This window comes from Otolemur garnettii, unplaced genomic scaffold (assembly GCF_000181295.1).
Source record: "Otolemur garnettii isolate 467f Iridium unplaced genomic scaffold, OtoGar3 scaffold00010, whole genome shotgun sequence".
NCBI classification, from domain to species: Eukaryota; Metazoa; Chordata; class Mammalia; order Primates; family Galagidae; genus Otolemur; species Otolemur garnettii.
Genome location: NW_003852405.1, coordinates 34,686,624 through 34,697,362, shown reverse-complemented (window position 1 = coordinate 34,697,362; position 10,739 = coordinate 34,686,624). Strand labels below are relative to the sequence as shown.

General features: G+C 41.7%; 1 protein-coding gene across 1 annotated transcript in view; it reads left to right on the top strand.

The window, feature by feature from the left end:
* Window positions 1-10,739, top strand: part of LRRC7 (leucine rich repeat containing 7) — a 463,713-nt gene that overhangs the window by 149,021 nt on the left and 303,953 nt on the right. The gene's annotated exons all lie outside the window — the stretch shown is intronic.

The window sequence follows — 10,739 nt, the reverse complement described above, 5'->3', positions numbered from 1 at the left end:
TGTCCCCACTGTGTGGTGTCCTTCAGAGTCGGGCTCCCGCTGGCTGTGTCCCCACTGTGTGGTGTCCTTCAGAGTCGGGCTCCCGCTGGCTGTGTTCCTGCTGTGTTGTGTCCTTCAGAGTCGGGCATCAGACTCTTGTGGGGCATTTGTGCCTGTGTCTGAGTTTGATCCTACAGTTTAAATCCTTTTCAACAGGCTGGTGAGTCTGAAGTCAAACAAAGTTTTCATCTTTGCTTCACTGGTTTATGCACGGATGTGAACAAAGGAGCATTTCACTGAGAACACACTGGGGTCTGCCTGGTAATAAGTCTGTCTGATAAAGAGCTCACACTCCCTGCAGAGACTTAGAAGGAAACACGTGTGTTATATCCGTGTCAGCACAGAGCCCTGAGCTCTAGATCTAGTCAGAGAAGGCCACAACCTTTGCTCAGAAGCTGAAGTGAGGGGGTGGAGGGGTGTCCTGTGTCTTCTAGGGCTGCCATAGAAGATGGCTTGAATAACAGATATTCCTTGTCTCAGAGGTCTGGAGGCCAGAAGCCCCACATCAAAGTGTGGTCTCTGCTGGTTCCTCCCGAGGGCTGAGGGAAGGACCGGCTGCCACAGGGCTCTCCCCTTGGGGGATGCGGCCATCTCCTCCCGTGTCTCCTCACATCCTCCTCCTCCTGGGTACACCTGTCTCTTCACAACCCGCCTCCTTATTACATCACCAGCCATGGAGGCTGGTTTACTCCAGAATGACCTCACCTTAACACTCACATCTGCAACTACTCTTTTTCCAGACAAGGTCCCGTCCTAAGGTAGTAGGGGGTTAGGACTCAGCACGTGCATTTTCTCCATTCAACCTACAACAGAGATAGTTAGAAGGGAAGTTTTCTACAAGGCTAATGCTTGCATTTGGTTGAAGATGATAAGGAAAAGCAATTCAGGAACGGCCTGCCGGTGAGATAGTCCAGGAGGAGGAAAGGAAATAGCGAGGCAGGAGGCTGGGGAGAGAAGGTGCACCCGAGGGTGTGGTCCCGGGCTGGTGTCTGGGCAGAGGCTGCCTGCGGCTCAGGATATGGGATTGACAGTGAAGATACAAGTAGCAGGAAGCCAGAGAAGGGTTTTATGTGCAGAGTTGGGGTTTTGAGCTGATGACTTGGTAGCAATGTGAGCTTTGTGGAGTACACTCGGGCTCCCAGTGGGCCCCCATCATTTGAGCATTGTCCTTTGATTCCAAGAGTTCATCTGCCTTCTTTACGCTTTTGCAACATTCTTTGTGAAACTTAATCCTCTCAAATTTTACTGCCTTTTACCATCTGCTAAATAATAGAATTCGGTAACAATTCAATTTTATTTCATTAAGAAATGAGCACATTGTATTTATAGCACGTATTACTTACAAAATGAATCAAGATAAATATTTAAATACTGTGTTAAGAACGTCGGGAAATGTACTTTCGACCTCAGAGCTTACACAGACTAACTATGGAAAAAATTCAGAATGGTGGCAGAATCATTCAGTTTTAAAATGAGCCCCTGGTCCTGCCATTTCAAGCTTTCATGAACCTTTCATTAAACAATTTTTAAATTTGCAAATGCATTCGCTCATGCCCTTGACTTCCTTGTGGAAAGATTCCCAAATTAATTCTTCTTTTATTTTAACTCTTCTTTCAGCCTGAGGGTGACATCAAGCAGGCTTGTATGTTTCATGAATCTCTTAAAATCATTATAAAGCAACTGCCAAGATTTATACCCACAGCAACTTTGTTGATTAAAAGATGATCACTACAAACCCTGTTTATTTAGTTCAATCTCAAAACTGTTGCATTTGTTCTAAGTCTCCTGCAGGCACAAGTACAACCATCATCAGCTTTAATTAAAATATTAATAAACAAAGATGGTATCAGAAGTTATCATAGTTATGATAGAAGAGTCAGCATAAAGCAGGATGAAATGTCATTTACAAAGACTTTGAGTTGTTTACATCAGATTGGAAAGATGGAGGTTTCCTCACATCTTGTGAAGGGCACCGTAGTGCCACTGTCACACCACAAGAGGGAAGGATCTCTGAGCCGACACAGCTACATGAGAAATGCTCTGTGTCTGCTAAAGCTCCTACTCACATCTTTAGAAGAAGGTGTGCGGTAAGGTGTTTCACATGAAATGTATTTTTTATAAAAATAAATATTAATCATTTACATGCCCATATTTTCATTAAATAAAATATTTAACTAAGCCACATCTAAATGCACTATATACATCCCTGCCTTCCAGATAAATCATGCTGTAGCATTGATTTCGGTTTCCGTGACTCTCTCATCATTAAGAACACAAACTTGTCCTGTAGTGTACAAACTTCTCAGAAGATATAAAGATGTAAGAGCATCATCCCAGGAACTGGTTCAAGGATCTGATTAAACTGAGCTTCTCCCAAGTCTGAGCTTCTGTCGGGGAACCAGCCTCCTCTGACTATTGTCTCTCTGTGAGCAAACCTTCAGATATTACTCCAAAAGTTCTTGCTTAAGGTTGTCACCTTGTGAAAGTTAGATCTTCGCGAATACCCCACTGATCATAGATTTGGTTCTTACCGTTCTTGACTAAGGTTTCCAACTTGCCTAGAAGCCAAATTCTCCAGTAAATAGGGCAAATTCATTGCCAAATCAGAACTTTTCTCTGAGCTTCAGCTCCTTTTGATCTGGTGCTGAAATTTGCTATGTTCTGTCCTTATAGCTGTATTCACACATTTAAATAAATCAATAGACAAAAATTCCAGGAGAGGATATGTGGAAAGGAGACAGAAGTACTGAAGTTTAGTTGCTCACCTGGGTGGTACAATGAGGAGAGCGTTTATCATGAGTGAGCGTGTGTGTGCTACTGCGAGTACCTGCGTCTCTCCAGGGAATCTTTTCCAGATGGATCCTATAATGCTCTGGATCCTATGATGCTCTTTAAAGCATTTAGTGTTAAGATGACGATAATAGTGGTGAAAAAGACAAGCATGATTTATAATCCAGAACAGTTAGAGATTTTAAAAAGAAGATGAATTTAAGCCTTAGTGAGTCCTCCAAACTCAAATTCTTTGGATCTTATTTAATGGCACGCACTATGTCTGGAAGGAAATGACCTAAATAAATTAAAAGTAAAACATAATATTCTGTTTGTCATCCAAGAAGCTCTGATTCACAGGTTTCTGTGACATCGGCTACTGAGATACAAATTATAATCAATAAAATCATTCAACATCATTTGTTAAATACAGTCTGTTTGCCATACTTGGGTAGGATTGATACAGATGAAGAGAATGAATAAGGCACATGCAGTTTGGGAGTGGGGTAAGCTACAGTGCCCAGATGGAGTTGTAAAAGTATGTTCAAGGCCGTCCTAGGCAAAATAACTGAAAAGTTAGAGGAAGAGAACGTGAAGGTTAAGCTGAAGTACCTTGTAGACCAGCCTCGGTGAAGATACGTCACTCAGAATACAAATGAAAAGAGGTTGGTTAATGAGCAAAAAAAATATAGTTAGATGGAAGGAACAAGCCTCAGTGTTCAATAGCATAGTTGGGACCATAGTTAACCAAAAAATTATTGTATATTTCAAAACAGCTGGAGGAGAAGATGCCAACTGTTAGGATACAGTGAAATGGTGAAGGTCTGGAGTGATCTAGCTCCATCATTGTATCCTAACATGACTCTCTATCTCAGCTGCCCAGACGTGATCGTCACACAACACATCACAATATCACATATACCCTGAGAATATATATAACTGCCATGTGCCAATAGTATTTTACTTTTATTTTTTCAATTTAAAAAAAATACTTAGAAATACTGATTTGAGCAAAGACAAGTATAGGGTTTTTTACAAAAATTGTGAGACCTCTGGCATAGTTCATCTGTGCTGCTGTAACAAATACCACACGCTGAGTAATTTATAAACAACAGAAATTCATTTTTCATAGTTGAGAGGCTGCAAATCCAAGATCAAGGTGCTAGCAGGTTCAGGGTCTGGCGAGGGCCCCGTCTTCACTTCCAAGATGGCATCTCACTGCTCGTGCTCTGGATGGACTAATACTGTGTCCTCACGTGGTGAGTGACGGATAGAAAGAGACGAAGCAAGTTCCTTCCTGCCCTTTCACAAGGCGTAAGTTCATTCATAAAGATGGAGTCCCCATGACTTAACCACTTCTCAAAAGGCGTTAACACATTAAGGGATTAAGTTTAATGCGACTATTAGAGGGGGACACAAACTTTATTTTTTGAGACTGTCTCACTCTGTTGCTCAGGCTAGAGTGCTGTGGCATCAGCCTAACTCACAGCACCCTCAAACACCTGGGTTCAAGCTATCCTCCTACCGTAGCCTCCCAAGTAGCTGGGACTATAGGTGTCCACCACACACCCAGCTGTTTTTTCTATTTTTAGTAGAGTTAGGGTCTTAATCTTACTCAGGCTCGTCTCAAACTCCTGACCTCAAGAAATCCTCCCATCTTGGCCTCCCAGAGTGCTGGGATTGCAAGTCTGAACCACCACACCTGGCAGGCACAAACATTCAAACCACAGCAACATCTCTGAGTCGTTAGTGGGTTAATGCTCAGTGCTTATTTCTAAGATAACCCATGAACATGGTCTAAAAATAGATGCTGTTGAAAATGGAGATTCAGTGAAGCTTTTAGAGCTGGAGAATGAACACGCTTTTTAGAAGATAAATCATTATATTAAATGTATGTGTCAATATATAGAAAAAACTCTACTATTTTCCTTTGTATTATTATACTTTGCAATTATGGATTTATTTAGGTAACTTCTTATTTGACACTGATATTTCCAACCCCTAAATTTATGAGAGCAGAGAACATAACACTGTTACTCATGGGTGCTGCCAAGCATATAACCCAGCATCCAGCACAGAATAGACAGTTCATGCATATTTGCTGGCTGCAGGATTGACAGAAAGGAAGTCTGGGAAGAGTGAGATTTGAACAGCATTTCCTTGGCTTCAGTACTCAGAGATGGTGAGGTCCTGAAATGGATTGAACGGTGTCAGAAGGACGTGACATGCTTAATACAGGAGAGAAGGAAGGGGCAGGAGAGGATGACTCAGAGGCAGAGTCAAGAGAAGCAAAGCACCACTAATCATAGTAAGACACCAGGAAAGAGAGCCCCAGGCCTGGTCAGCAGTAGGACCCCAGCATAGTTTCAAGTTCTGCTTACACAAGTGGAGTTTTATTTAAATGTGGCAGTTCATTCGGCAGTAAGAAGCCCAAATCAGGAGTGATGGTTGATATTAGGAATCATAGAAAGAAGCTTTTTGAAGTGGACAGATGAAGATCCCTGGGCAGACTGTGTAGCGAGAGAACAGAGGCATTGCTGTTCTCAGAGGAAGGAGCTTGTCTAAAGGGGAACTCAGACAAAACTTAATCAGCTCCCTTTGGATACCAGCCACTGTGAATTCCAGCTTGTGTTCTTGTTGTGATTGCTGATGTGCTAACATCAGAGTGAAAGACCACAGAAGGTTCGTCTCCATAACAGTCTGTGGATCCTGGTGAAGATAAACTGATTTCCTCGTATTAATCACAAATTAAATCACGTGCAGCAGTCGGAGACTTCCAGATACTGGGATAAGGTCAAAACAAACCCATGGAATCAGAGGCGTTCTGAAATGCAGTCATTTCAACAGGCCAACAACAAGTCTCAGATGCCCCACTTGGAGTCCAGAATCACCACGTAGATTGTCTTGGAGGGGGCTTCTGAGATGGACTTGAGGGCAGGCAGTGGTGTTAAAGATGTTTCTTGAAATAGGACGTGGAGTGAGCTTGGCAAGTTTCCACATCACTGTGGCACACTTAACAAGGAAAAGTCTTCTCGGTGAATAAATTAGAAACATTTGTTATTTGAAAAATGTGAGACTATGCCAGGTAATGAGGACAGCCAGAATATCTGTCACCAGAAATCTTGAAAAGATGGGCCTTCGCTTTGTCCTTTACCTTCCTAGACATGGACTATCAGGTGAGGATAACACGGGTGGACACTGGCCTACAAGTCTAGAGAATGGAAGGGAATTGAAAGTTGAGGTTTAGATATACTGCATTTTTTTATTGTTTTGAGTCTACTGTTACAGGCATAAATCTCCCATGGTTGAAATTCTCTTTGGCTTAAATTATCAGGGGGCAGAATATAGCAAGCTGAGTCTTCTGTAACTTCACCAAGGCTGGGCCATGCCAGCAGCATGACTGTCCACATGCACTGGCCTCCGTGGGGAGGGCCGGCAGGGAGGCTCCGACTGCACACCATGGCTGTAGAAAAGAGAAAATCCCTGTTAGGGATTCAGTTTAGATTGGAAAAGATATGAATCAAAAAAGAAGGAAATCCATGTGGTGGTATGAGAATCCAGAAAAGGATGCTCTGTCTTTAACTTAAAAAATTTACTGGAAGGGCCTTACCAGAAAGAGAAAAATACCTGCTGTCCTCTGGCTTTCCTCAACCTCTTTGGAAAACTAGAATCTAAGAATTTCTCTTTTGAATGTGTATGTCACTTGGGAAATCACGTTACTGCCAAGTCAAGTCCAAATAGTGGATGTGAAGCCAGCTGTCTCGGAGGTATCCTGGGCACTGGCCACGTCTCAGAACAAAGCCCCCCTGAACCTCCGTGTGTGACATGCTTGCCTTCCTGGGTACTGTGCTCTGCTCACTCTGTGAAACGTGATCCTCCTGCCTCCCTGAACTCCCATGCTTTTGACATTCAAAAAATTCTTCAAAATGGATCACTGGATAAGACAGAAAAGTTGTTTCCTTACAGCTACCTCCAAATTCTGTTTTGTTCCTATATCCTGGGCATAAATCACTGTCAGGTATGTGTGTGTGTGTGTGGAGAGAGAGAGGAAATCCAAGTCTTTGTGAATTCTTACATGCTCATCCATAGACATCATCAAGGTAATGCAGGTCTGCAAGTGGGGAAAATAATCAATAGCCTTGCAGTCGGCAGAGCTGAAATCCAAGCCCAGGTTGCCTAATCCTTCCGTAAGTGACCTCATGCAATCACGGACTGACTCACTAAACCTTAATTACTTATTATCAAAATGTGGAAAATTATACCAAATATATGAACCATCTATTTCTCATTAATAACCAAAGTAATAGATTGTAAGTTGGTTTGAAATTTTGCAAGTATTGTAGAAATAAAAGTACTTATGATTATCGTTAGCTCCCATATTCTTATTTAGTTGCTATCTTATTTAGCTCCCATTTGCTTATTTAGTTGTAAATCTTAATGTATTATCTTTAAACCAGATACCAAACAAATTACCAGAAATACACACTATTGAACAGGCTAGACATGGCCTCTATCTTCATAGAGCTTTCAATTCAGTCAACAAGATAGATATTGAATAAGTAATCCAAACATGATCAAAGTGAATTGTAGCATATGGTTGTAAGGTATTCCCAGGAATTATCACTTGCCTTGATGAGTAGAAAGAAGCTATTCTCCGTGTTTAATTTATTTTTTTAAATGCAAGGTAAAGGTGCCCTTTTGCTCTATGCAGAGGCAGCCACAGTTCAGAAAGCCGCAGGATAAGAGTGATGGTGTAATCCCAGAAATGCAAAAGAAGCCGTGAGTGCCCAGAGCACAGAGAGCAGTGTGGAGAGAGGAACGTGGCCAGGCCGGGCAGGTGCCTGCAGGTGACGGGAAAGGCAGGAGTCAGACAGCTGGGTGCATTATACTTGGTGGATCATGCTAGAAGTTTTGGACTTTGTCTTGAGGATGGAGAGGAGTCGTTGAAATATTTGCAGCCACAGGGTGCCATACCCATATTTGTATTCAGGTCATTCAGCTGCACTGCAGGGGAGAACGATAGAAAGAGGAGCAGGGTAATAAATTCAAGAGATGGGAATATTATGGTTTGAACTAAGGCAATGGGCAGGTGAGATGAAGAAAATCAGGCTTGACTCCGAAAACATTTAAGGTATTTGTCGTTCACACTTGATGATTCCTAAGTGTGGAAAGTGAGAGAATTGGGTGAATCAAAAATGTTGCCTTGGTTTCTGTCTTGAGAAGGCAGGTGAATTATTTGCCATTCCCTGAGACTGGGGACACAGGAGGAAGAGATTTGGATAGAATGGTAATTGAAATCTTTTAGTGTTTGCTTAACATATGAAGATTCAATTTTGAGCACTTTCCAGATGAAGAATCTGGGCCACACACCAGGCCGTTGTCCCAGAGCCCACGCTCTTCACAGTAAGATGTGCTCCCCAACTCCCCAGAGCATCACTTCAACTACAAACACGATGTTTTTGAGGTGCCATAAAACATAAAGTGGAAATGATGAGGGACATAAATCTGAGTTAGACGTGAAAACATTTTATGGCCATCCACTTACCATTTAATTTATGTTAAATGAAGTAAGTGAGCGTTAGGTAAGGTGAAGAAGATTGAAAAACAGAGCACACAAGTGGAAGGGCCACGGGCCTGGGGGAAACTAAGGCCATAAACCTCAGTGTCTGGGGAGAGAAAGAGTGACAGGGAAGAACCAAGTGGAAGGTCAATGTCCGAAGTTCAGTGTGGGGGAGGGGCAGAGAAAATAGTGACTCCAGCAGGATGTAGTTCTGTGCCCAGGACTGCACAGACCTCGCCAGCTCACGGGTCAGCTAAGGATGAAGGGAATTAAATTAAAACTTTCTCTAAACATGGAAGTTAACCTTCCACCTTCCTGATTTACTTATTCTTATGACCAAGGCTCCAGTAAGCTTGAAGGAATTTTGAAATATGTGTACTTGCAACGATAGAGAAAATACAAGAGGCGACTTCAGGTGACGAGAAACTTGGCAAAAAATTTAGAAGATGGGGAAAGACGATATATTTAATATACATCTACACAGCAAAGTGCGTTATTAGCTACACTGTGTGAAAATTGATTCATACCACAGACCTCCATGGAATCGTGGAGACAACAGGTACCAGGCAAAGAAGTGACGGGACTTAGTGTTGAAAATAGGAAAACAGACTGAGATTCTTTATATATAAAGTAACATGGCTGTATGCCAAGCAGCAGATTAAAATGTTCTTCTGCAGAATGTTTTTCCAGAATATTCTCTGGCTTGCTGCCAGGTCACCCTGCAGTCAACGTGGCATCACGCACACAAAGCTTCCACCCGGCTTCTCGGGACCTCAGGGGGGTCAGGGGTCACCCAGTATTTGTAGGAAACTCTACCACGAACGATGAAGGTCAAAAGAAATAAACAGAAGACAGAACTCAGAAATAACACAGGGTGGGGAGGAAAGACCAAAAGTCAGTATTTAACGTCTTCTGATAGAAAGGAAAATGGTAGGCAACCTGGAACACAAACGGGACATTATAGAAAGGAACATTCAGGAAACAACCTGTGACCCTAACACGTAAAGATACGCCAGGAGATAAAAGATAATTCAGTACCTGGATTTAGAGGATAAAATTGATAAAGATCGCCCAGAAAGCAGAATAAAAAAACAAAAACATGGAAATTCTATGGGAGAAAATAATCAAATTATTGCATAAGTCCAGGTCCTTTATGCAACTGATAGAAATTGCAGAAAAGAGAAAATGAGTGTAAAAGGAGGAAGAAGAAATTATAAATTAAGTAATGACAAAAAATGTAACAGAATTTCAGGGTAAGTGTTTCCAGAGGGAGAGGGCCCATCCGTCCCCGGGAGGATGGATAAACACACACACATCCCCAAATAGGTTGTCATGAATTTTTCAAAATGAAGATAAAATAAAATTCTAAAATTTTCTGCTGGGAAAAAATGTGGGTGTTAAACAGGACTTTGAATAAGAATGGAAATGGGTTTCCTTAGAAACTAGAAAATATAATAAATAAAAAATGCCTTCAAATTTATAAAGAAAAAGTATTTCTGATCTAGAGGTCTATATCCATTCAAACTTTCAATTATTTCTGGGTAAAGTAAAGCCAGCTTTAGACATGCAAGACCTCAAAAAAGGTGCCTACCAGAAACCCTTTCATAGGAGGTGAATGGACATTATATTTCACCAAACTGAAGGAATATATCTAGATAGAAAAAGATATAAAATGCAGAAAATAGTTAATATAACACAGAAAAGATATGCAAAATTCACAGGATGCTGGTGGCAAGAAATTCCCGATTGACGGCTAGAAAAGCAAACATTTCAAATGGAGCAAGATGATCTGACACTCGGGAAAGATTGCCCAAGAGTGGTGGGGGCAGGGGGTCTGGGAGGATGGCTGCGATCAATTCACTTAGGGATTTAGGGGAAAATCTCTCTAAAAAGTGAAAGTTGGAGAATAATCAGGAATGAGCGGCGAAAATTATCACTGGTTGATGGTGACGGGGGTGGGGAGAGGCCCAGATGTGGGTATTTACTCATTCATTTGTTTATTCTGTGGTTGTTACTGAATTTCTACTAAATGTTAAACACCAAGGTCAATGCAGAGGTGAATCAAATGGTCCCTGCCCACAGGAGGCTCACAGTCTAGGAGAACATGACATAAAAAACAGTAGTTTGAATTAAGTATGGGAGGTTCCAGGATACAAGTCTATGCAAGATTTTATGACATTTGGTCAGTTTGACCTAGAGGATTGGGAGAAAAATGTGTCAGTTATTTCTACCATGAATACAAGTTATTTTCCCACATCAAAACCATAGGATTCATAAAGATAGCCCCTCATTCGTAAGTGACTATCCAACCCACTTATAATCTGTAGCTCCATTAGAATTTAAACTCTGGGCTCGGCGCCTATAGCTCAAC